This window comes from Syngnathoides biaculeatus, chromosome 22 (assembly GCF_019802595.1).
Source record: "Syngnathoides biaculeatus isolate LvHL_M chromosome 22, ASM1980259v1, whole genome shotgun sequence".
Lineage (NCBI taxonomy): Eukaryota > Metazoa > Chordata > Actinopteri > Syngnathiformes > Syngnathidae > Syngnathoides > Syngnathoides biaculeatus.
Window position 1 is genome coordinate 12,238,523 of NC_084661.1, and position 12,660 is coordinate 12,251,182.

General features: G+C 44.2%; 1 protein-coding gene across 2 annotated transcripts in view; it reads right to left on the minus strand.

Annotated features, from left to right (window-relative positions):
- LOC133495178 (retinoic acid receptor alpha) overlaps positions 1-12,660 on the minus strand; it is a 236,277-nt gene that overhangs the window by 214,380 nt on the left and 9,237 nt on the right. For both annotated transcript variants that reach the window (XR_009793501.1, XM_061809505.1), the window contains one exon: positions 2,117-2,179. The gene's annotated coding sequence lies outside the window, so the exon portion shown is untranslated. The remainder of the gene's footprint in view (positions 1-2,116; positions 2,180-12,660) is intronic.

Consider the following 12,660-nt stretch of genomic DNA (forward strand, 5'->3'; position numbering starts at 1 on the left):
TACACGTGAAAGGATGTGGGCTGTCAGAGTGTGTGTGTGTGTGTCTCTTTTTATCAGGTGAGGGCGAAGCAGGGAGGGGGCGGTGTAAGATTTATCTGCTGCTGTCGGAAAACTTTGACCCCGGAGTTGTAAATCTGTCAAAGGAGTCTAGCCAGCTCAACAGGAAACACGGAGAGGAAAGGAGGGGGAGGTACGGTGGGAAAGGTGGTGGGGTGGGGGTGGGGGGAGTGGGGGGGCAAAAGGCACACCCACGGGCTGGAGCATTTCAAAAGGGCCACCTTTCAGAACTGGGGAGCGCGGAGTGTCCCTCCCGCCATGTTTACAATACTGAAAGTGATCCCACACAGCTGGCAGACAACCCCCCCGTCGCCCCCAGGCACCCCCCGCACACCCGCCATCACCATGCCGCTCAGGTCGGTTTCCATTGACAAGCTTGCCGTCAGTACAGTACAGTAAAGTATTCGGTTGGCTTTTCACAAACACACCTGCACTGTTTCCCCTTTTATTTCTGTGCAACGCATCAACTTCGTGGCAGTTTCTGGCATGGGCGACATGTGTGACCACACACCGCGGCGTTGCAGTATTTCTTTTCATTGGTATGCGTGCGTCGGGGATCTGGGAGGTGGCGGGGGGGACCAAAGGGGAGGGTTCACGCACATTTATCTCGCCATTTAAGATGGGACTCCCACTGTATGCACACGACTGACTACATCATGGAAATCTGGAATCATTTTTTAATTTTTTTTTTCCCACAGCAGACTTACTGTAACTGCCCTTACATGTGGGAAAAGACAGTCACAGTCGCCAAGGAACTTCATTGAATACCAGAAGAACAGTAAAATAATACCTCAAGTGGAACCTACCCTCATCTTTTCTCTGCAATCTCAACCTGATTGCTGTTTTTTGTGCTCTTTCAGAATCTCAAATGTGCGTAAAGATGGCGGGAAAGCCTTGTCTAAAATAAAAATGGCACATTATGGGTCGTTTTCACGTGACTTCACCCGTTGGGCTGCCTCGAACGGCGGCCATTTTTTGATCCCTCAGCTCAGTTACTCATACGTACGCAAGGTGGACGACATTATGTTTCTAACTGCATTCATGGAAGACGCGACCGACAGCACATCAAGCCCAGACTGACTACTAAGCTACCTGGCATACACACATCGTGGGACTCAGGACTGCGTCACAAAGGCGCAGTATTGTGCCCTTGATTTTGTTACTCTATGTGACGGAATTAATAATATCGAGGCAAACTCCTTTTATTCCATTTTTTTTTTCATAAAGTAAAACCTTCATATCAGTTCATCACGAGCAAAGCATAATGTTTGTTTAAAATTTGACGACAATGACAGAAAGACAAAAGAATAAACAAATCCGGTATTTCACAAAATTCTCAAATCTTTCAAGTGACTAACAAAAAAGGATCTTAACTGTAATGAGTGTTGATTAAGCTTGTTAGCTTAGCGCGGCGACACATCAGCACGATGGGGGTTGAGACCGGGTAGCGGGAAAACAACGTCGGTCGGGCAATCGTCCACAAAGCTAAGTTTCCGTGAAGCACAGAGCCAGGGAGCGTCCAAAGTCTTTCGTCGGAAGCGTTAGATGATGTTCCCGCTTACGCAACCGTACTTGTGTCCCGGATCGCAACGCTTTGAAGAGCGCGCCGACTAGTAACTCTTGAAAAAGCTTCGGCGAATTGCCGAGACTTGTCGGGAAAAAAAGTCAGAAGAAAAGTCAGGAGAAGGCTTTCTGATGGTTCGCAAGTCCTCTCTTGGGTACTTGAGTCCCGAGACGCACGTGAAACACAAAAACACAAACAGCAACCGAGAGCATTCCGTAGACTTCCACACTGGGTACGCGTTCGCTAGAGAGGTTAAATGGCGGCGCGCAGTGGTGTGTGGCTAATTCAGCAAAAAATGTGACATCAGTGAAAACAACCCATTCCTAATGAACTTTGTTGAAGTGATCCATTTCGACTGAGAGACAAGCTTGCCATTGTGGGGATGAGCTAATTCTAGCCTGGGTTGTTAGTGGAAATTACAAGAATCTTCGCCACATGTGCATGTACATGCGCACTCAAACAAAAGACATCTTTCTTTCTCATCATATTTCTTACCGGATCATTTGTAGTCACGGTAGTTGCTCAGTTGGTGTTGGGATTGTGAGGCCATCCTTAGACCTAAAAAATACAAATAAAAAAGTGCAGGTTTTAGTATGACAGGGTAGCAGGGATTGCGCCAGTGTGTGGCATCGACACGTTGACAGATGAGCGACCGTTGCTTTTGTAGGAATGGAGAGGAAGCGCCTCCATTCGTCCCCCAAAAACCCACTGTGGAAAGCCAAATTTCCAGTTCCAAACAATTCTACGGAGAGCTCATTTTACGTGGGAGGAATGGCGGCTCTACCGAGCATGGGTGGCGTGTTATGACAGGCTGAAAAGACCCGGCATCTTTCCTGTGCCAGCTGTGCCGGCCAATGTTACACATTCGTCGGGGGAATAACAACATTTATTAGTGTGTCCTGGGAAACCTCGGCACCATGGCAAAGAGTGGCATGCGGCCCACAGTCTGCCCTGGGAACAGCTCAGTGAACCATCTGGCCACACGCTCGCCTTCACAATAGTGTAACAAACATAGTGTAATAACTGTGGGCCGAAGAAGAAGAAAGAGATGGAGGAGAATACAGTAAAGCGCCGCGCATTTGCGCTCCGACGTTTGGCAATTCAGAGCTGCTCGGATTTCGCTGGAAAATCTCGTCACCGAGTCGCTGTTTTGCTGCCCAGGTCGAACAATAACAGTATCGCGTGGGACGCCATCGGACGGTACGTCGGCGCTGAAGTGATTTGAGGCGCTTCATTTAGACGAAAGTAGTCCTTTGGTGTTGTCTTGTAGCATTGATAGGTAATTACAGGACAGACTTTGTTCTAGATCCACTCACTATAGGTCAAAATCTGTGATATAGAGAGATGACTTCAAACAGGTTTTTAAAAACAGTTTTACCCCTTCAACACGCTTTAAACGTATTATTTAAAAGATCACTTAAACTTAATATAAATATATATATATTTTTTAATTATTTGAACGCAAAAAACTATTTGTTAGCATAAAATGCATCGTAAATGCACCCGTGGAGTGTGTGTACGTGAGCTGTGGCTGGCAGCAGCTTTCACTTAAGTACTGTAATTCCCGGCCTACGGAGCGCACCTGGTTATAAGCCTCACCCAGAACATTTGTAAAGGAAATACCATTTGGTACATACATATGCCGCAGCTGTGTAGAAGCCGCAAGTGCCCAGATTGAAACCTACATTGAAACAAGATATTTACAAAGAAATACGGTACACAGAGAGTTTAACGCTAGCGCCGCTGCGCTAACGCTAGGATTGCCACGCTGATGCTAACGCCACGCTAACAGGATCGGTTAAAAAATATATACCGGTAAAAATCACTGAGACACGGCAGTAACACGCTAGTGTAGCGCTAACAGGGCCAGACTGGTAAAAGTCACTTCCTCGGCACATATATTCCACCGGTCTGACTTTTACCTTTTCCGCTCGAGTGCCCCCTAGCAGCCGTTAGGAAAAAATGCACAAATTATCCAAAATCACCGCATAAACTGCAGGGTTGAAAGCATGTGGAAAAAAAGGAAATTAAAAAAATTATAGGAAATTACGGTATGTTAATTTATGTTCTTTCACACATTGAAGGGCATCACAGTACATAAGCACAAAGGTGCTTTGAGATGTTACCTTTTCGATATTTAAAAGTTTTTGTGGCATGAACCCGCAGTATTCACGGAGCACAGGGGTTGACCGCAATTGCAAATAGTAATAATAACAATAATAACAATGTAATAACAATAACAACTCCCTTAAAATTGCCGAACCGCGAATGTCCAGAGGTTCATTGTATCGGGTTTGAAGGAAGCACCCGTTTAAATGTCCCTAATCGTCCGTTTACCGCCCGGACCGCAAGCGGTGAGCTCATCCGAGAGCAATTGTCCAACATTAGCGGCCCGCACCTCCGCATTGCATCACCTAAATCTCCTGAGAAAAACCACCGGAGACAATGAAAATCCACCGTGTCACCGAGTTCATTGACAATTTACACCGAGGCTGTAACGCCGGACCTAAAGTGTCGCAGCCCGGGAGGGAGTGCCCGTAAACGGGGGGTGGGGGGCTGTGAAGTCCGACAAACAATGCCCCCCCGTTTGTTCTGCCTTAATTTGGATTGACGTGGCGGCCTGCTGACAAACAGGAACGAGAGCGCATGGTGGCGGCTATTTCTGCAAGAGTGTGCGCTTAGTGTGGAGGTGACAAATAGAGAGGCCAAACCAGGTCAGACCACAGCTAGACAGACACTGAATGTAAGTGGGCGCACACACACACTTCTCACATGACTGTGCACGAGGGATTTTCATGCTTCCACTGACTGAAAGAGAGAAAGAGAGGTGTGAAGCTTCAGTCACGCGATGCCACTCTGTCTGGCCTGGTTCTGCATGTGTGTCTCTGTGTGTGCGTGTGTGTGTCACAAAAGTAAAAGAGATGCATGACTGGCATCAAAGGCCAATTCGACAATATGAGACCAGTACACAGGAAATCATAGTTTTTGACACCACTTTTCTTTCCGAGAAAGAAAGAAAAAAAAAAAATTCACCCTGGTAACCGCCTGTGTCTTTAAATATTCAGCGTGTACGAGCAAGAATTTAGTATGATTTTGATCAAAAGGTACTGTTCGAAAACTGTAAAAGCTAATTGCCCGAGGGCAGAGATAGTAGGCCTAAGTGTTCATAAAAAAAAATGAAGTCTTATTCCTAAAAAGTATTTTAGAAGTTATTCGACTATCACGGTTTGAATAAAAGTTTGAACACTCGACTTAAATGCAGGAAAATAAAAGCACGACTTAAATAATGAAATAAAGTGTATTGCACATGAGTTATCATCTGGAGTAATTAATTTGTTCTCCCTAAAACTATCATTTAGCTATTATTATCTGTATTTCATATTCATTTCACGTATAGACCACTTCTCACGTAATTTACAATGACAATAACATCAATCAGAAATACATTATTAATCTGGTTCTTTCATAAGCAGTTTTTCCAAACCCCAAAAGTTTGAATCCGTACATACATTTTTTTGTGACAATTATAAGAAATACCTCCTAATATTTCCTATTAAATCCCATCGATATCATGCTAATTTAATCAAACGTCAGCACTCCTATCTAGCTCTATGTTTTTACTTCATGTTTATTTCTCCCGAGACTTGGATGCAGAAGGATTCCATTCTATTGTCCAAGGCGCTTATCCACACAAGGAGCTAACGTCGGACGAAAGGCGGACAACGTAGACACCACCACTGAGCGGGCTTGATCCGCGCTGCCCGCGCCAAAGTCGGACGCCTGTACCACACTACACCATCGGTGACCTCGTTATACTACATATATATAAATATCCGTTATATTTTTATTGGACACCATGTTGTGCATATTAGAAATCAGTCGCAGTAGAAATGAAATTGGCCATTTAGCAAAGCAGTGCTAGTATTATTCCTACGGGCTTTGTGGCAGCAGCTTTTCTTCCCCCGGCTTGTGCATGTAAGCATGCACACAGGCACATGTGTTGGCACTGGGGCGGGGTGGCGACGGGGTGGGGGGGGGGGGGGGGGCGAGCTACAGAGGGCATTAGAGGCCACATTTGGGGAACTTGTTATGGTAAGAGATACATGTGCGCTTTCATACAAGGGGAAGTGAAAGCTGAAGGCTGCAGCTGTTGGCGTCTCTGCGGTCTGTGTGTGTCAACCACAAGAGAAAGGAAGTGAAGAGTTGAAATTGCTCATGTGCCACAATTATTGGGGATCTGTACATGACACACCAGGTTTTTTTTTTTTTGTTTGTTTTTTTTGTCTTTGCGTGAAGACACTGGACAGATACCAAAAAGAAGAAATTCGCTCCACGCACTAATGAGTCATCTGCGCCGTTGAAGGTTTACCACTTCAATAGGTTGGACGAACTACCATTTATGACTAGATGAAAATTACATTCATTTTAATAAAGCTCTAGGTTAGCTCACCGGCCCCCCCCAAAAAAAAAAAAAATACTGAATCATCTCACTGTAACAAACATAGTGTAATAACTTTAAATATTTGTTTGCTTCAAAACGAGACACCTCCATTTTTTTAAGTGAGTAGGATGAGTTTTTTATTACAGGTTAAAGATAATAATTTGTATTTATGGTACTCTGAGTTAGCATATATTAATTAAGATTAGGAGACTAATCTGAGAGGGTGGGTGGTAATAACTTTGTCATTTCATCGCAAGACCAGAAAAGTAGGAAAGTTTTCACATAAACTATAAAAATGATGCTCGAGTGCTAATTATTATGTCCCAATTGCACCTTTTCCACTTCTGATTCAATACTGACATCGCAGCCATGAATTTTAGCTTGTACTGACATCGGTCTGATCCGACATCAGCAACAGTCATACATACTTCACTTATTTTGTACTATGGAACGTTAAAAAAAGGCTTGATCAAATGATATTACTCAAACAGAGAACAATAAAGAGCCAAACATCAACGGTTAGTATGAAAAAAGCGATAGATTCTTGTGAACAAAAAGGGGAAAAAATGATGTATTTGAACACTCAATACAAGTATTTAGATATGAGTTTAGTTTTACAGTAAACTTAAACTAGAGTGTGTCCCCCCCCAAAAAAAACGACTTTAAGCTAGCAACATTAGCTCTTTCCAACTATGCTAGCACCTTACCAAGCTGTTGTGACATTGCAATATGATTTTTGCTGACATCAGAGCAATTTCTGATCTCAAACATCGGACGACACGCCTAATTATGCTTTGAGAACAACAATAATATGTGAGTGTCTGACAAGCGTCTCTTGAACTAACCGTTAATCATAAAACCTTTACAGGGAAAGAAAAGTCACATTGATTGTTATACCGAATTTTCCGCATTATAAGGCGCACCTCCAATGAATGGCATATTTCAAAACGGTTTCCATGTATAAGGCGCACCGCAATATAAGGCGCACAGAATAGACGCGACAGTAGAGGCTGGCGTTACGTCATGCATCCATTAGAGGAGCTGCGCTAAAGGCTCAATATTGATCCATATATAAGGCGCACCGGATTATAAGGCGCACCGTCAGCTTTTGAGAAAATTAAAGGCTTTTAGATGCGCCTTATAGTGCGGAAAATAAGGTAGTTATACACGTACGTAGTTATAGTTATCTTCTTCGTTGCCGCTAATCCTCAAGATCCTGTCGAATGATAGGGTTGAATGAAAGTTTCCTCGTAGAATGTGCGTTTTATGATATTATCTCTCAGATTCTTTTAACACGATTAGCATATTTTACGTTTACATTCAATCACTTTTTAAAACTTTTTAGCAGTGAATTAACAAGAAATAAATGGCGCAAACATGAGCGAGTTTGTGATGACGGGAATACGTACGGGCCCGTGATTGGCTCCAATGGAGACGACAAAAGCTGCAGCAAAATGCGTGCAGAAGGTTTACATAAGAATTGCTTGGTTTGGCCTTGCCGGCATCTTGTGGAATTTCAGCAAACGCCAAAAAAAAAAAAAACGGAAATAAGTCAAGTTTTCTGCAAACGACTAGGGGATAGGTTCAACAGAAAGAAAAAAATTCTGTTCAATTACTGTATTCCAAGACTGCAGCTATGCCAGGCGTTGAGGTGAGCATGATTGTAGACAGCGTAAGAAAACAAGAGTTCACGCTTGCATGCACACATTTAAAAAAAAAAAAAAAAAGACTAGTTGAGCGAGCTGGAGGTTGATGTTGGCTTGAACCCAAATACCCCCACACATCACGACCACATGTTCCCCTCCATCCAGAGACTCCCACTCTTAAGCCCTGGGCTCCAATATGAAATCAACATTGGGGCCTGCAGGAAATGAGAGATCTCCACAGGAGATAGAGGAGGAGGAGACGGCTACAGGAAAAGAAAAAGACAAAAAAAAACTGCCAAAATTTTCACTTTTGGCATGCAAATGTCCACTGTGGTGGTTATATTGTGGCCTCCTTCTTCTGTTTTGTTTTTCGTTTTTCCCAGCTGTATAAGACAAGAAAGTAGAAGAAGTTTTTCCAAACCTGTCACTGAGCAACACTGTATGATTATGATTCGCTAAACTTAAGTAACGACTTGATTCAACTGATGTAAACATTTACCGTAATTTCCGGCCCACAAACCGCGACTTTTTTCGCAAGTTTTATACGGTGATGTGGCTAATTTGTGCATTTTTTCTAACGGCCGCAAGCGGGGACTCGACCAGAAAAGGTCAGAATTATACCGGTGGAATATATGTGCCGAGGAAGTGACTTTGACCGACCGTTTAAGTGCTGCGCTGGCATTAGCGCTGTGCTAGCGTGTTGCTGCTGTGTTACTGGCGTGTCTCAGTATTATTTACCAGTAAGTTTTATTTTAACTGGCTCTGTTAGCGTTAGCGCTAGATTTATGCGGCGCTGGCGTTAGTGCTAGCGCCACGCCAGCGTTAAACTCTTTCTGTGTACCGTCTTTGTAAATATCTCGTTTTTCAGTGTGGGTTTCAGTGTGGGCACCTGCGGCTTTTACACAGCTCCGGCGTACGGATGTCCCAAATGGTATTTCCTTTACAAATGTACTCGGTGAGTCACGGTAGTCAGGACTTTCCTTGACCTGCTTGATTTTGCCACAGTAACTTGCTCGAAACGTTGAAAAGGATCACACTGAAAACTTACTTATGCTCTCGCTCGACCTCTCCCGCCTTCAGCGCTGTGTATTCCGGGTATGCGCGGGAGATTATGATTCTGATCGTTCCCGAAACTTGTAAACGCAGCGCTTCCCCGCCGTAATTTTCTTGCGCGCGCCAGCGTGTGCAGCCGCAGATAAGCGAGAACCGCGCACTTGTGGGGCGGAGTTGGAGAACGTGGGGGCTCGCTTAATGGCTTTTTAAATTTCCACCGAGTGAGTGACTTACAACTCTGGAGGAGAACAGCTGTTCCTGATTTGGGGAACAAAGGGGGATTTGGAGTGGGGTGTGGGGGGGGGGCAGCAATCTGAGAGACTGGACGCGCCTCTAATGGCTTAAAATCTCCCTGTCTGCATGTGTGTGTGCGTGCCTGTGGTCATCTTTCATGCACTGACTCTGCTGTGTAATCTCTCCTGTGTGTGTTTGTGCACGTGTGCTTTGGAGGGCAACAGGATACAAGTCTACAGCCATAGATTACTGCCACGGAGCGAGCCAGAGCAGACTTACGGCCAAGCGACACTGAAGGTCAACTCATTTGGGGATGAAAAGAGAGCGAGAGAGGGAGGGGAAACAATGAAGAAGGCTCATGCAGAAGTGTGAGATTTAATGTAGGAGAGGTAGGAAGGGGGGGTGAGCGGGAGAGAGGGGGGAGGAGGGGAAAGGGAGCCGAGGAGAGAGGAGATTAAGGCCATCCGAGCGTTGAAAAATCTAACGGCGGCCAGGTGGAAAAAGTCCAATTTGTTTTGATCCAAGTCGAGCGAGGCTACAAGGCGGCAAGTTTAAACGCCGTCTGGCTTCTTGGAGTCGAACCTTTGATGGCGCAATTCCATCCCCTGAAATATTGCGGCCTGACCCCACCCAGCTCGCTCGCATGCTCTCATTTTGGGATTTTTCATAGGCTTACAGTCATTTCCGGGAGAATGACCTTAACTATTTGCCTGCTCAGACCTTGAATCCCAAGCCGTCGTGGTCACGATACAGGGGGTCTGTGGTCTACACCGTAGTTCTTTTCCTATGGCTTACGACATTACCCAAATTTGAATGTTGTTCCGACTCGGCATAGACTTAACAGTCATAATTACAGTGAATAATTCTATGAGAAACACTTGAATGAGACATCCATCGGCACAGCTGTCTGAGCTTCTGAGGAACCAAGTTCTGTTGAATCAGATCTACACAGCGATCATCGAATCTGTCCATTACAGACTACCTTGGTGCTCCCGCCAAAAGGGACAAACTCAGACTACAACGGACAGATTTCTGTATTTTTTTTTTTTTACATGCATGGCAAATAAAGAGGATTCTGAATTCCTTGTTTAAAACACAGTTGACTGTAGTTGTCCTTGTACTGTACGTTTACCTAAGTGCTTAGTGCACCACTACTTATTTTTCCAAATTAAAACACCACTGACCCAAAGTCTAGCACTTTCCCCAAATGGGGACCTGTTCCCCTGCCCCCCTCTGAACAAGCTGTCCCCTATTAAATGCTCTTTGGTTTGAAATATGTCCAGGAAAGTCACACACGCGCACACCCTCTACTTGGTTTCCTGCTGCTGCCTTTCCTCTGAGGCCCCCGTGCAGCCCCGCAGCCTTGTAAAACATAGCAGGTCAGTGTCACGTGACTGAGGTCTAGGACGCTCCGGAGTTGGGTGTCACAGAACACATGGGCCGGGGCCGGTGCAGAACCCGGCCACCCTGACGAGCGATGAGAAGCTCAAACGCGAGAGCGAGATTCGAAAAGACACAAAAACGACTGCAGCGCAATGACAATTCTCCAGAGTCGCCGAAACCACTGTGAGGATATCATTTTCTATATTCCATCTGTTCGTCGCTACAGAAACACTACAACATGTTCTTACAAGAATTCAGCGTGAAATGATAAAACAATACCGAGGATTAAATCACATTACTTGACCAAAGCATAACATCCTAACAAGAGCTATGCGCAGATGCAAGACAAGCGGAGACCACGGCCAAGGCCGGGGAAAAATAAAAAATAAAAAAAATCCTACTTTGGACCAGCGCTTTTACAGATGCACATCCATGACTAAATTTGGACCGCACCATCCATCCATTATTCACTATGAAAAAAATAAAAACCTGGATTTGCTCCAAAAATTGAATTGCTTCTTCCCGGCATGTCAAACCTGCTTGGCAGAAGTAACGACAGCAACACTCGACCATATAACGGGCGGTATACAAAAAGGATGGCAAACGTTACTGCTCTTAAAATAGGCTTTTCAGTCATTTTTATTTTTGTACATTTTCAACATTCTGCAACGGACGATAACGCTGAGATCACTCCGATGTGTCTGAGATGCTCCGTCGGCCAAGTGACGAACGGCGCTCCCATTTCTCAACACGCCCCCCCCCTCTCCTCTGGTACGGCCCTGACTGATTGGAGCTGACGTGCATATGGCAAACACTCGTCCTGGTGGGACTCGGAGAAAAAGAGCGAGGACGATAACGTGAGCGTTTACGTCATGGTCGTTTGTGAACACGCGCTTTCCTGCTTGCGCGCTCTCATCTCGGCATATGTCTTTATTACACGTTTATTAAGGCAAAGCTGCATACATTTTTAGAGAGACTTTTACAAGTCACACCCAATTTAGTGACTTGAGATCTTCATATTTATCATCTGTGGATGATGGACGGAACACTTTTGCGTGAAAGTAATGCTCGCGACTCAATTTTTATCCCTTGTGCCCTGCTCCATTTATTAACTTTTGTGAAGAAATCAACATGCATAAACAAACTCCTATAAAATCATCATACACATCAATATTTGTCTTATTTTCATAAATTACTTAAACTGTCATACTTCAAAACTACCAAATGAATAACATTTTGTTAAGGGATTCAGACCCTTGAATGACAGTTTTATGAATTATTCAGTTGTTATTATAAAGAACAATAAACTTGAATTATTCTGCGTATTGGATATGACAAAGATAAACAACAAAATTTTTCTACATTAGTATCTTTACTCAAGTCACTTAAACATAGTTTCTTGGTACCAAGATGCCACGAGATGCAGCGAAGCAATACTTTCACTGCCTAAGCACGACAACATCAAGAAGCCCCTAAATGGTGGAAAAGCACTACTTTTGTCTAAATGAACCCCCTCAACTCACTTCAGCAGAGTTCCTGGGCACCAGATTCCAACAAAGCAGTATCTATTTTTGTGTAAATAAACCACCTCAACGCACTTCAGCACGACTCCTTAACACCGAGAAGCCACAAGATGGTAGCGAAGCACTACATTTTTCTAAATCACAAGTATCAAACTCAAGGCCCGGGGGCCAGATCCGGCCCGCCAGATGACTTCATGTGGCCCGCGAAGGCAAATCATCGGTGTAAAAAAATCCGTGATTCGTGTGAAAATATTTCCCAACATTTCAAATTGTCATATATCGTAGATGATAATGTTTAGATATAATAATTTTTGTTACCAAACATGAACGATGGTAGAAAAACCCACCACGCTTGTTTTCTGATTCCAAAACTCAATTATAAATTTCGTGTGTAAATATGATGAGGCAATTCAAGATTTCTATGGTTTCACCATCACGGCCCTGTGAGGAAATCGTAACTACAACGTGGCCCGCGACCAAAACGAGTTCGACACCCCTGGTCTGAATAAAGCACCTCAATTCACTTCAATCCAGTTCCTTGGCACGATAAATGCCACAAGAGGGCACCAAACCAAAATTTTGATTGCTCTGGAGTGAACACAAAATGCAAATATTCAGTGAGTTACCGTATGCAGGATATACTATACATTTCTGCTAGCAAATGTCATATTCTGCGGTCAAAATGTGTGAAAATCGTCCTATTTCATCCATTTGTGTTTCCAGGCCGAAAAATGTATTTGTTTGTGGCACTGAAGTCCG